This window comes from Ptiloglossa arizonensis, chromosome 8, assembly GCF_051014685.1.
Source record: "Ptiloglossa arizonensis isolate GNS036 chromosome 8, iyPtiAriz1_principal, whole genome shotgun sequence".
In the NCBI taxonomy this organism is placed as follows: Eukaryota; Metazoa; Arthropoda; class Insecta; order Hymenoptera; family Colletidae; genus Ptiloglossa; species Ptiloglossa arizonensis.
Window position 1 is genome coordinate 11,038,470 of NC_135055.1, and position 13,799 is coordinate 11,052,268.

The 13,799-nt window shown below is 33.5% G+C and overlaps 1 protein-coding gene across 6 annotated transcripts in view; it reads right to left on the reverse strand.

The window, feature by feature from the left end:
• Window positions 1-13,799, reverse strand: part of LOC143149887 (1-phosphatidylinositol 4,5-bisphosphate phosphodiesterase epsilon-1) — a 577,853-nt gene that overhangs the window by 552,461 nt on the left and 11,593 nt on the right. The gene's annotated exons all lie outside the window — the stretch shown is intronic.

The following is a 13,799-nucleotide window of genomic DNA, read 5'->3' on the forward strand; positions in this document are numbered from 1 at the left end:
AGCTAACTATTACCACCCTAAAATCCTTCACGTCTCAATTGTTCGTAATGTATTTGTATTTATTTCGAGGTGCTCCACAAAATCAGATAATTAATGCCGATCTGTATTGTGTTCAATTTGAAAAATTGAAAAGTTAGATGAATTTAGTTGGGAAATTTGATCCCATTCACCTTATTCTCCAGATATTGCATCATCGAACTTCTACTTAATTCGATTATTATAATATTAATCAACTGGTAAGAAATTTGACAATATAAACGCAATAGAAAATGGTTTACAAAAAGATTTTGATAATAAACCGAAGAAATTCGATACTAATGGGATCGTGTCGTTGCCTAAAAAGGGGTTGTGCAAAGAGAGGGCGATTGCATTTTTTCGTAAACTTCATAGGTAAGATTAAAATATTACTTTATACGGTAGAAAAATAAAGAAGACAAACTTATGAAACAATCCAATATGTATTGAATCTAACTGAATGGACATTTAATCTGACCTTCTATTTAACTATTCTTCGAAGAGAAAGTTATTTTAAAAGTTTAATGAGTTTTTCATTGCGCTGTGTTTGGATATATTTAGTAACAATCTAAAGAACGACTACTGAAACTCGTTACAGGTGGTAATTTCGCAAATGTCCCGTCAATGCACAGTGGATTTAACCGGTAATAGTTGGTTCCGATTAAAACGGAAGTCGCATTAAATCTCTGAAATTCAATATCCCGAGAGGATTTTGCATTGGGAATCATTAATCTCAGTCTTTACTCACATTCCATTTAAAAGTCATCGAACTGTGAAGGTATTCTTTGGTAAAATATTTAAAATTCTATCGAGTTAACCACCATATTATTCCAAGTAGAACTGATTTATTTTTCTATCGAAATAAAATACTTTTCTCCGATATTGATTTTCAGTGACTTTGACTGACCTTGAACATTGTATTCGTTTTAATAACCTCTATTAAAATATAAATAAAAAATATATAATTTCGTCTATGCTTCAACTTAAGAACAAAATACTCGAAATCCAATAATGTCTACCTACAATTTATTGTCATCTCTAAAGATAAGTATTAAGTACCTCGTCCTGTATGCATTATTTGTCACAAATGTTTCTGAACTTAAATTAATACAATTTCTATTATCAATTCAAATAACACGGTTCATAGTTATTATAGAAACTTCGAAACATTTCTAATATTCCTGCTTTCGGATGACCGAAAGAGTGACGTTCAAAGTCTTTTGGTTGACCGAAATCGTGTCGTGTCGTTTGCTTTGAGTTTCAGTTTCAATTTGGCAAAGGGAAAATAGTCGCAGAAACCTGAATCAGATGAATACGACGGATAACTAAGGATTGCGGTCTTGTGAGGCCAAATACGCAATTGCGCCCACTAAAAGTTCTTTACTCTATCATGATTTCTCAATCTGTATTAAGAATGTACAGTCATTTGCAACGTTACATCTAATGATGTACGATTCGTACCTAAACCACAGTGAGCTTAATTATAAATTATACAGAGATTATGATACATTTATTTTAAGCGAATCTACATTGCATAACTCTCAACAGAACGAAACAATTTATTTATTTGTTACAAAATTACTTATCATAATCTTTTCAATGTAGACTTAATCAATAATAGGAAAATCGTTTATGTTAAATTACCTGTATAATTTTATTTTTGAGATGTTACACTCATGAGTATATGTAAAAATTATACGAGAAAGTTAAAAATATTATAGAATTGTTCAGAAAAATAAAGAAGTTTAGATTCGAGGTAGTTTCTTTAATCTGGGCATTTAGAATAATTTAGAGTGCAGCAATCAAAAGGTTGATATTTAAGTAATTTTAACTTGTGACAATAACAACGCTAAAACAATTGCTATTTACATTTATGTATAAATTGAAATCATCGGCTATGTGGTCTAAAAGTATGTTATTTTAGTCAATGTAATCGATTTCGCGAGATTAATCAGTACCACCAGGACTTGAAGATGAGCGATAGGATAGTCGATATTGAACTCAACTTTAGGAACGCAATTCAAACTCACTGCAAAGCTGCGCGAAGTAATTTCCCAGCAAAGTATGCATATATGTAAAATAGTTTGCATAGCAGACGTTGTAATTCAAATTTACATATTACGCAGAATATGAACTGCATCAGTATCGGTGAAAGAATATTTACAACTCACAATAAATATTATGTAAAATTCTTTCCTTCAGAAAATGTATATTCTTCAATGATATCTAGGAAACGTTAGTTGCGTTTATAACAAATAGGTTATTTCATAAATCATATTAATATAATGCATGCTCCTAAAATTTAAGACACAGCACAAATATCTGTAAAATGTCACAAGTATACATACATATATTGAAAATGAATAATTTCAACTACTGATATTTCAACAAATGTATAATCATTAATTATTTATCTAATATATAAATTCGTACAAATTTCTTATTTGATTTTCTTTTCAATCGCACGTGAATGAAAATGAACTCTCCCAATGCGAGTCATGTAATATTTAATCCTAGGGTACCCTAATATGATCTGACAGACCCTCGGTCGACAAATATTACTTTATAACTAATAAATGCATAGCACTTAACGTACAAGCTTTTGTGCTCTTTTCAAGTGACTCACGAGACACGTGTCAACGCACTACTAATGCTTTTTGAGCCAGTATATCGTACGTATCGAAAAGTAAAGGGACGATGGAGTTCACATGACGTTAGTCGGTGTACGCTAATACATTCAATATGTGATGTATTAGAAATCATTTCGTAGAACGTTTATAAAGGTGTACATGGATTTGGAAATATATAGAGTATTTCATGACATTTGGGACTAGCTGAAAAATTTCGTATAAACGAGTATCCAATATAATCCTCTTTTCAAGTTATAGTCATTTTTGTAACCCAGTAATGTGTATCTCCTTATTTTTACCAAAAATTCTCGACCTTGGTAGCCTTGTTGTATACTTCGACAAAGTATTCCAACCCTGACAATGGATGTTGAATAAACAATTGTCTTCAAGTCTACCCAGAAATAAAAATCCAGTGAACTTAAGTCTGCGAAACGAAAAGACCGAGCCATAGGTCTTGCACGACCTATCCATTTGTTAGGAAATCGTTCGTTCAAGAAATGTCTAGCTACACGGCTAACATGTGGCGGTGCACCGTCATGCATAAACCACATGTGATGTACAACATCAACTGGGACTTCTTCCAATAGTCCAATTGATTACTCAAGAAACTGACACAAGATTGATCTATTCCCATCAAGAAAATATGGTCAACATAGAAGTGGCTATTTCAAGCATATTCTATGAAAGTAAACGCTTGTATGTTACTAGGAGTAGAAACATGACTATGACTCAGAAACAAGATCAAATAGGGCACATATTTAGATCAACTTCCCTCATTCCTTGTAAGCAGATCAAGCTAGTTCTTCGTGTTACGAAATACCTTAGGCGTTTATTGTGTTAGTGACATTCTTTCAAACGTACGATGCCATTATTGAAATTAGATTTTGAACCACAAGCGGAACTGATTCTTCTTTTCGTGTTTTCTTTTCCTTCATTCACGTTTCTTTCAAAAAGAAACAATTGTATTTGTTTATTTGAGATTAGTGTAATATTATTCTTACCGTTGAAAGCTCAAAGACATCACTGACGTTACCAAAATCGAAAATGACCACTGAAGCCGATACTATTGATTTCGATATAAAGCACTTTGTATGCAGCTTCCTGTATACTCTAAAAATTTGTACATATTTTTGTTTCAATACCCTGCATATAATGTACGGTTATGAGACATGTTACCTGTCATTATTATGGAGATACTTACGGAAAGATTAAATTGTAGTTTGGAATATTAGGGACAAGTTGGAGTTTCGGCTAGTCTTCCGCAACAAGACACTCTCAGAGTCATGTTAGCCCATCAAGCAGTTACTTGTCAGGTTTGCTCCTGCTGCAAACTTTGTCCACGTACACGTTCGGAGAAAATTCAATTGAACTAACTACCAATAAAATGTTGAAAAAGAAATATGGCGAAATTCTTTCTTGAAAAAACTGTGCGCGTAACTCTGTGGCAATCGTAACTTTACGTAGCTGTATTCAATTCGTGTTAATAAAACTTTTAACAGACTTTACTCTTTATGAAATAGCCCGTTCTCGACAGGACGTATTTCAATTTTCACTTAAATTTTATTTTTAAGAATTACACGCCATGTCGATATTTCTTTTGACACTTCGTATTGTTAGAGTGTAACACAGTAAAAAATATATAAACTTTTACAGTGTTTGTCCAACAATCGACCAATTTGTACCAAATATCGCCAATTTTTTATTTGTTTGTACTAGACTAAAAATTGGTCAATCCAACTAGTAGATGATGTCTTGACACATACGTTCATATGATATGAAAAATATATGGCATTTCGTTAAAAAAATTGAAGGTCACTTTCATTTCTCGGAAAAAATTATAAATATGCAAAATTGATATACACTGTCCTATTGATCATAACAAAATATGAAACATTTCTCTCCCATTTTTTTGTAACCACAATAATTTCCGAAAAAATCACTGGCTAGTAATACGGGTAGCACAAACACTTTGTTTGTGTGTGTGTGTGACATTCCATTCAAACGTTTCAAATTATTCGTACACAATAAATACATATTTCTAACATTCATTTAGTTTTGCTCAAAAGCATTGTTTCCATTCAAAATAACTTCTAATTCTTTGTGAACTGAAGATGAACTTCTTTTTCGTGGCGTAACAGCATTATTTAAACGTTCAGAGAGTAGACATATCAGGTAAACGAGAATTGGCTTTCAGCCAATTGTGAAAGCTAGTCTTTCAGAACTTCTTTACTTTCTCGATAGACGTTGTATAGATCTCTTTGGAAACATGCCATTTCATTATTTTCACAGTGCTGTCATCAATATCAGAAAATCCATAAACTTTCAGTTTTTTACATCTCAAAGTTTCATACTCACTGCTACTCTTCAATATTTCTAAGATATCTGCTTATATTTATGGATGTTGTAGCATCCAAGTTAAGTTAGAATTATTATTGTCGGTCGAAAAATAAAAAATATTATCACAAACAGAATTTTGATTCCTCGTCAATTATTCTGGCTTACTTGTTAGCAATTGTAATTTTCTTCGCTGTTCGAGTCATGCGAAAATAGTTTGGTATATAATTCCTCAGTGAAAAACGAAAAGCAGCTTTAACAAGTTTCTCTTCTTATTTCAAAAACAGGAACAAAAATGATTTCACTATATGCCGGTGAAGTTTGAGAAAACATTTTGAGAATATCCCAGTGAAATTGACGTTTGAACAAAAATCGTGTGTTCCTAGCTTCGTATCTGGGAAGAAGATTAGTTTTCCCAAAGGACGTCGGATATAGAATCGATCCAACGTTGGTTAGATGTCGGCCATGGAAACTGACTGGTTAGCCGTGATGGCGAATATCTACAGTATCGTATCCTGTTGCACAAAATTTATATCGTACCGTTCGCAAACAAACATTGCTTCCGTTGACACACTTATTTGGATAATCTGAAGAGTTTAATAATTGTTGCAATGCTTGTGCATTAATATTTAACAATTCGAACAGCTTTCAATGTATTATACATAAACTCATAAATTAAGGAAAATAGAATTGTAATACACCTCATCGTACCAGCTTAAACATTATATAATAATAACGCTCGTGTAATAATTAATGCTAATAATTACCAAGCTTCGGTTTATTTAATTTTGTTACGCCCAAAGGCTTCTTTCTCGTATAATATTGAAAAGTAACATTTTAGGAGAGTCAGATTATATTTCATGTTTAATTTTAAATCTTTTCGAAAATCATTGAAGTATAAATATTTAATATAATTGCTTAAATACTGTAAGAGGGTGTTAGTAGCATTTCGGTTTTACTATTTAAATTTGAATGTAAATTATTTCGCAAATAAAAGTCCAAATCGGGTAGAGATTATTAACCAACTAAGTCGTTTTCACCGAAATACTTAATTACATAAACATACAATTTACATCGATACAAATTTATATACTCCATTTTGTAACAGCATTAATTTCCTTGGGAAATATTTTTTTCTAAACAATCGAATATTACACAGGAGAGAAACGAATCCTCATATAGTATATGTACTGAGTTATTCAATAAATTTTTGCGTTTTTTCCATTGTAAAAAAAATACTATGACACTTCAACTTTGAACAACTGTAAATATACGAATGAGTCGATAAATCTATATTATATATACATTGACATCTTTGCCAAAATTTTATCCACAGTTCCAGAATCATAGGAATGTTTAACTTTCCTGGATTACTCAATACAAAAGATACACGATAAAGTATTAATTATTTTAAAAATTCCTATTTTGATTAATCCCTTAAATTCCAATTTTATGATCAACTTGAATCAAATTAAATTTTCTATATAGAATACGTGAATACAAATTTTTTAATTCTTAAGAATCTTCTTTGACCAATACCCAAATATTCTGCCATCGAAACAATCTATTATTCGAACACACTATTATCCGAACATGTCTATTAAAATGTTCTTCTATAACGATATGAATAGAGAAAGGAATATAACAACTCCTTAATAGTCTTGAGAACAAAAACGATCAAAGTTTAATACTTTATTTCGACACTTTAGCTCTAGTTACTTTAAGAAGTTACTAAGAAACTTGAATTGCGTTTGATCGTTTGCACTCGACTATTAAAAACTTGTTACGTTACATTTCTTGTGCGTGTGTTTACGATAAACGAGCAGAATGATATTCGTACAAATCAATTATATTTTAACGGTTAACGCTAATTCTGATCGTCGTACCTTGAATCAAAAGGAAAAGAAAACTGCATAGGACTAACTACGGAAACAAGACACGAAACAATTCATGAATGGAAAAAACCATAGGATCATAACGAGAAAATTTATGCTACTAAGAAAGCTATGAATTCTGGGATTGTAAATATTTTCATCGAGGATTTTCGAAACATTCCTACCGTCGGAAAAAAATGTTTATCCATGGTACACGTACGAGGAAATTGCGCGTAGCGAGTCCTATTTCTCGCGCGCGTACCATAAAAAGTCCAAGGTAAAAAAGAAAGTTAATTCCAGACAAGTTAAGTATGCGAGAAAACTTGGTAAAAAGCTAAAAGAATGATCCTCCTGCATTATTTGTTCACTCGTGATATTTATAGAATTTAATCTGAAACGAACGAACGATTTTTGAAATTCGCGTTCTATTATCGAAAAATCCCCCGAGTCGAGTTTTATTTTCCTATTATCGTTGAAAATGGAGATTATTTTGCTTCTCTCCGGTTCCAGAACGTTTCTTAAAGTTCCATACGTAATCGTCCGCTCCTGTCCCACTTTGACTAGTGCAACGCGAAACATTTGTACGGTTCACTGTTAGCATACTTTCAGAAATCCGTCGGGAAAATTCAGAGACCTTCTGAATCGTTGATAATCTTTGTTTTCCACTAGCTTCCGTTCCGTGCTTTCGTTGTCGCACAATATGAATAATAATACCCTGCATTTCCCAGTCACTTGAATACGTAACGGTCCAGATTGGAATATTTACGACACGCGCGGCTAATACAATTTTCATTTCCCTGAAGATCGGTTACACATGTTATTCAGATCGATATAAATGTTAAAAGCACGGAACGAAAGGCTGGACGCGTCTTACGGAGATTCGCGTTTATCGTTTAAATTAATCGGTACGTGCCGAATAATCTTGGGGATTGCTCGTCCGACCAAGCAAAAGGAAAGTTCAATTTACATGGATAATTACATAACTTAATATTTCGTTACGTTCCCCGTGCACACTAGGTGCGAAGCTGCCACCTGAGATATCCCGTATTCGTCTCTCGTTTCAAGTTACGATGGCGCAACATAGAATATTTATGGTGTCCCGAGTCGCTGGCAGGCTTCGTCGTTCGCCAGAGGGACATGGCGCTCTATGAATATTTAGAAAATTATATCAGTCAACTTCGTCGTTCTCTTTCATTCGTTACCTGTGCCTACACTTCTAAACGTACAAACGAGTGTAACTTCTTTGTAATGGATCGCCATGGGCGTGAAAGTATGCTCTTCGCAATCGGGGCTACTCTCTTCGCCCTCTCCTTTGAGAAATTAAGGGAACTCTCTCGCGCGGCCAAAAAATCGATTCCCTTTCTACGTTTTCTTACGGTTTAGAGTCTTAAGAATGCCCTAGTAAAAGTTTAGGCTGAAATTCGAAGAATCGACAAAGTTACGGGAGTTTGAGGAAGGCGGTTTCTGTTGCGGCGGAGAATGGCGATTGGAAAGTTTAGAGCCATTTTTCTCCAAGTTACATTTTTCAAGTTTAGAGAAGTGATATTTCAGAAACTAAGAAAGCTTTCGACTTGAAATTTTAATAGCTTGTAGAAAACACGTCCGCCTACTCGTGGAACTAGAATTACATCAATATCTGTCATGGTTGTTTTCTTATTAATAAAAGAAGACGCAATTTGTGTACATTTTTCGCTTCTTTAACTTCAAAGTAACGCCATCTTGTGAATTACTTACATTCATTAATTACTTATTTACTTTGAACTCTTTTAAATTTTACAGATTTTGTTATCACACAAAACCTACACCATGGTCGAGAACATTGTAACAATGAGTAAATATTCTTTTCGAAGAAACAATTGCTGGATTTGTCTTAAGCACCAAAAATTTCATTTCTCACGAGCAAGCTTCAAATTTGTTAAATCTTGAAAATTTGTGTTGAACACTTTTAAGAATTAATTCATATCCAGACTAATACATCGCAGAAGCGTATTCTAAGTGAAATCTAATCAATGTATAATGTAACAGTCTAAGAGCGTAAGATCCTTAAAGTCTAACGGAAACTATTTCAAGTAACTTAGGGTTCCGTTAGCGCCATAGCTAATGTCATAATAATGAGCCGATAAGACAATCTGGAAGAAATTAGTAATACCTAAACCATAAGCCTTAGAAGTTTGAATCGTGCCGAAGAAAATTATCGTAACGATAAATATTACTAACTTTAACTTGGATGTTCTAAAAACATTAATACCTCAAAACTTAAATACGTTAGATGATAGATCAGAAAATTCATTACCCACAGAATATCCATGGGCAACATTGAAATACTCCACTAGAGAATTGAACAAGGTTTCCAGTAAATCCAAGAAAAACCTGAATGTGTCGAAAGGATGAGAAGATCAAAGATAAAACATTTAGAGAATATCGCTGACACGCAAGGTGGTCATTTTGAGTATATTGCGTGTAGGTAATCAGATACAAGTTGCTAGAACACAAAACTCGCTATCACTCGAAAACAAGGTCGAAAAGGACGTACGTACATATGATTGTTATACTGTTTTAAAATGTTAAATATGTCTCGGAAAAAGTACGCGCTATATATTCTTTACCAGTACGATCTTATACGAAGTATAACTAATACAGTTTTCTCATTATAAGTATTATTGTACCAGTATCGTAAAAATGCCGCCATCTTGCTACATTTCATATGTTAAATCCCATGCCATGATCACAATCTTATTTCAAACGTCCCAATATTTTAAAGCAACTCATATTTCACGTTTCCATTATAACGACAATTGTACAGAGTAAGAATTTGTTTGCTTTCTTTGGTTCAGATGGTCAGATCTGTTTAAAACATGTACACCATGAATCTTTCTGTTTATGTTCGTCGATATAGTGATATCTAACACAACAATGAACAATCAATGATGATTTAAAAAATGTATACAATTACTTAAAGTATAATAGATTATACGATAAGTTTTGCCGATAAAACTTATTGAACAACCTAGTATACAAAGCATATACAAATATGTGAACAAAATTTGAAATCGATAGGTATAATACTTTTTTTTAATGAATAAGCAAAGGAAGCCTGGAAGTACGCTCTCTAGGTCAGTTCAACTACCTGAAATAACAAAAACTGAATCTAAATATTAATTAGGTGCAAGCCGGATTAGTGTTATCGAAATAAGGGGAAGGGAGTGTAGAAAGGTGGGACAATTCTTGGAAAGCGAACTACGTGGAAGTAACAGTAAAAGTAAAAAGAATTAACGATTATTTGCTCGTTGAAGTTATAAAATTTGCGGTACCGGCAGGAAGTAATCAGTACGCTGAGTTTACGAGGGGCGGATAGCAGCAAATAGTCCTCTTAATCCCTCCGTTAAGGCGGTTTCTGACTCTGCGTGTACAATAACCGACCGAACAATAAGATTTCGGGACAGTACAACGAACAGTTGTACGGTGCTCGTCCACGCTATTCAGAAGATGAGGAAATTCGGAGCAAATTAAGAAACCGTCATTTAATCGTACTTTGAGTCGAAACAGTAAAGAAGTATTCTAAGAGAGCCGAAGATGAGTATGTACAAAAGTATTTTTAAAAAGAGTAAAAGATAAAAAAACTTCAAGTACAGAATTAAGATCTTAATAAGAGAACGGAAAGAACGACAAAGGGAATGTAAACAACGAAAAATAATGCGAAACAATTATACGAGCGAAGAAACGAACCAAAGGAACTGAAGCACAAGTATCGAAGATCAAGTAAAGAGACTAGAATAGAATAAAGTAGGATAGAACAAATAAGAGAAAGTGATAACGAAAAAGTACCAAAATTGACGAAAGAAAACGAAAACTGTGAAATTAAAAAGGACGATGGAGTGATAAACTTAAGGTAAAAGGTAAAGGATTAAGGTAAAAGAAACGAAAGATAAATATAGAATAGTGTTTATTTTATTAAAATTGTAAGGAATTGAACAATGCAATTAAAAAATTATGAAAACTATTGACGAAATTTCATTATAATGGCGCTTTCAGAGAGAGAAAGAATAGTTCAACTTACTTTCATTATATTTTGTAGTAATCTTATGGTAGGAAAATAAAATGTTTTAAATCTAAAAAAACCTAACGACACTTAAAGGGCATACTACATTAGTATTGCCTTTTACAAATTGAAAATATATTTTAAATATGTTGACATACATATTAATGACTTATTATGTTCTACTAATGTTCAGTCAGTTGGAGACTAGGTTATGAGCAACTAAAATGCGACAGCTGGAGGCTTGATTAAATGCGGAGCGGGCGGCGTTACAGCAGAAGGAGTCTCCAGAAGAGACCACACGATCTGCGATGAAGGTTGCTATGCTCAGCTGGCAAACGTAGAGAATTCCAGGTGCTAACCTTCTCTTTAAAGACGTTTCTCTTCTTCCGTTTACTTCCATTTTTTTTTTTTTTTTTTTGCAATTGCGTAACATTACCATTTTATTCGTAGATTAAATCCGCCTCCATTTTTTCTCAAAAGAAGAAGAGAAAACCCGATCCTAGGAATTGCCGGAGTTGCGAACAAGCGAGACATTTTCAGGCGGGAATGTCCAAATCCCAAAAAGAAAGACAGAGAGAACGCCAATGAATCGTCGTAACGAGAAAACCCCATTGCAAAAGAATTTCCATGAAAAATTGGAACTGAAGGACAAGTCTGTGCAATTGACAAAGTTTTGACGATTTGCGTTGAGAGTTGACTCTGCGCATGAATGGGTTTTCGAGAGGAATAATTTGCTGAGTTCTGTTGGTTGATGGAGATGCGAATGCATGGGGCACTTTCGTCTGGACTGCTAATAGGACTGCAGTGGTGAGAGGTTCCAGTTAGGGTTGGGGATACTCGAAAGCAACCTTTGAGGAAGGTCGCGCAGAAAGAGATCCCGCGAAAAGACTGGGAACCTACGGCGATCGCAGTCAAGATGATCATCATAGACATGAAGAAATTCTTGGCAAAGCTGGCGACTGGGAACAGTTTGGGTTGGGTAGATCCCGACGGAATGTTCTACGAACGAACAGACGCGAGCAAATTTTTGAAGGAATGTTTAAAGGACTGCGCGGAATCGAGCACGAAGGAGCCAAAGTGAGAACAGTATGATACAAAAGAAACAAGTGGCACAAGATGGACGACGTACAATTGGGAGAAGATGATCTCACAAGAGAAGATACCACCGTTTTCCTCATAGTTCCTGCATTGTTTGCCTCCGGGACTTTGGATGCATATCGAAACGGAAGCTGATTGGAAAATCCCGCGCAGGTTTTGTTGTGTTAAATACTTTTTCAGCCAGGAGTGTTTTTACGGAAATTACTTGCCAGCTTTCACTCAAGGAGAGGATGTGTCGTCGTGGAAAGCGAGAGCATGGTGTCGCCTGAGAAAACTTTAAAAAAGAAGTGTTCAAATCTCAAGACTCAAGGGGGAGAACGAGGGTCTGACACAATGAGAAGTTGGTCAACTCCAATTGGATGAATATCAAGATGTATACAATAGCTGGAGCAGAGGTAACAAGGGAATATATTTGTGGAGATTTTTGTTTTAGATAGCAGCATTTATTTCCTTCGAGTTATTTTGAGTTTTGCGTTATCCACGCGTCGAGACGACCACTTTCCAAAGGAGGAAGAATAATGTAAAACATGTTAACAATTTATTATGTTTTACTAATATTCCCTGAGTACGTCAATAAATAGATCTGTTAGTTGATAGCAGAACAACGATCTATTTGAAAGTTACTCTCTAGATTTCAAAGTGATACGATATTCTATTCCTTGTTCGCTAATTTATTAGTCGATAATGTGGTCGAAGTAACGCGCGTCGTGCGGTTATATTATCTTCAATATATTCCTCGTTATTATGTTACATTTTACTATATAAATATTATCCACACACCATCGATCGAAAGTATGAAAATAACTTTTTGTCATCTTTTATGGTAAATCGGCATGAAATTAGTAAATGCATGAAAATTATGGATTTCAAAATTACTGTGCCGGTATTAAAATTCACCACATAATCCTTATCTTATAATAGCAACTTACTACCGTGCAGCTATTTCTCAGCTCAATGTTTTTAATACATGGAAACGTATTCAGAACATTCTATCGTTATACTTTGTCCTGAATTTTTGATAAAAGAAAACTTTTAAAATATAAAAATTAGTTTGTTGGTTCAAAGTTAATTAAAAAGTTCGTAAAAGATTTTCAACATTTTCCCTGAAGCTTTAAGTAATTATTTAATTAATATCCATTTCACTATTTCGAATGAAGCGATATTATAAAATTATCCAAATCAGAATTTCATACCGTGAAGATTCTATGGTTCAGAATTGCATTGGAGTAATACGCATGCACTTAATTGACGGTTGGCGTTAGGAATTCCATTAGACATTTAACGTAATCTTGAATTTTTTATTCACAATTTAATATACGAAATGTAATATATTCTTTGTGTAAGAAGTAAAAGTAAAATGTTCTAGTATAGTATATACAAGTTTCAAATGAATTTTTAACAAATTTTTTAATATGCTATTGATATTAAATAGAAAGTTGACCTAGAGTTTTGTACCGATAATTAGAAAATAGGAGAAAATTATAAATAATATTTTTTACCATTACATATGAAAGTTACGTATGTGTACGAGATATTTTCAATACGACTCAAAATTATTTAAATATTCGTACATAATATGTAAACGTTTATCAAACGGTTGAAAGTATGCTTGAAATATTGATTCGTATCTTTGGAACTAAGAGAATTATTTTTAATTCCATTAGATTTGTGTCACATGAATATAAAGTAAATGGAACAAGGAATAAAACGAAAACCTACCCGCAGATATCAACCCTTTATAAAAAATGTACTATGCAACAAAATATTTTCACAGTGTTGTAACGTTTTCTAATAAAAACATACCCTGAA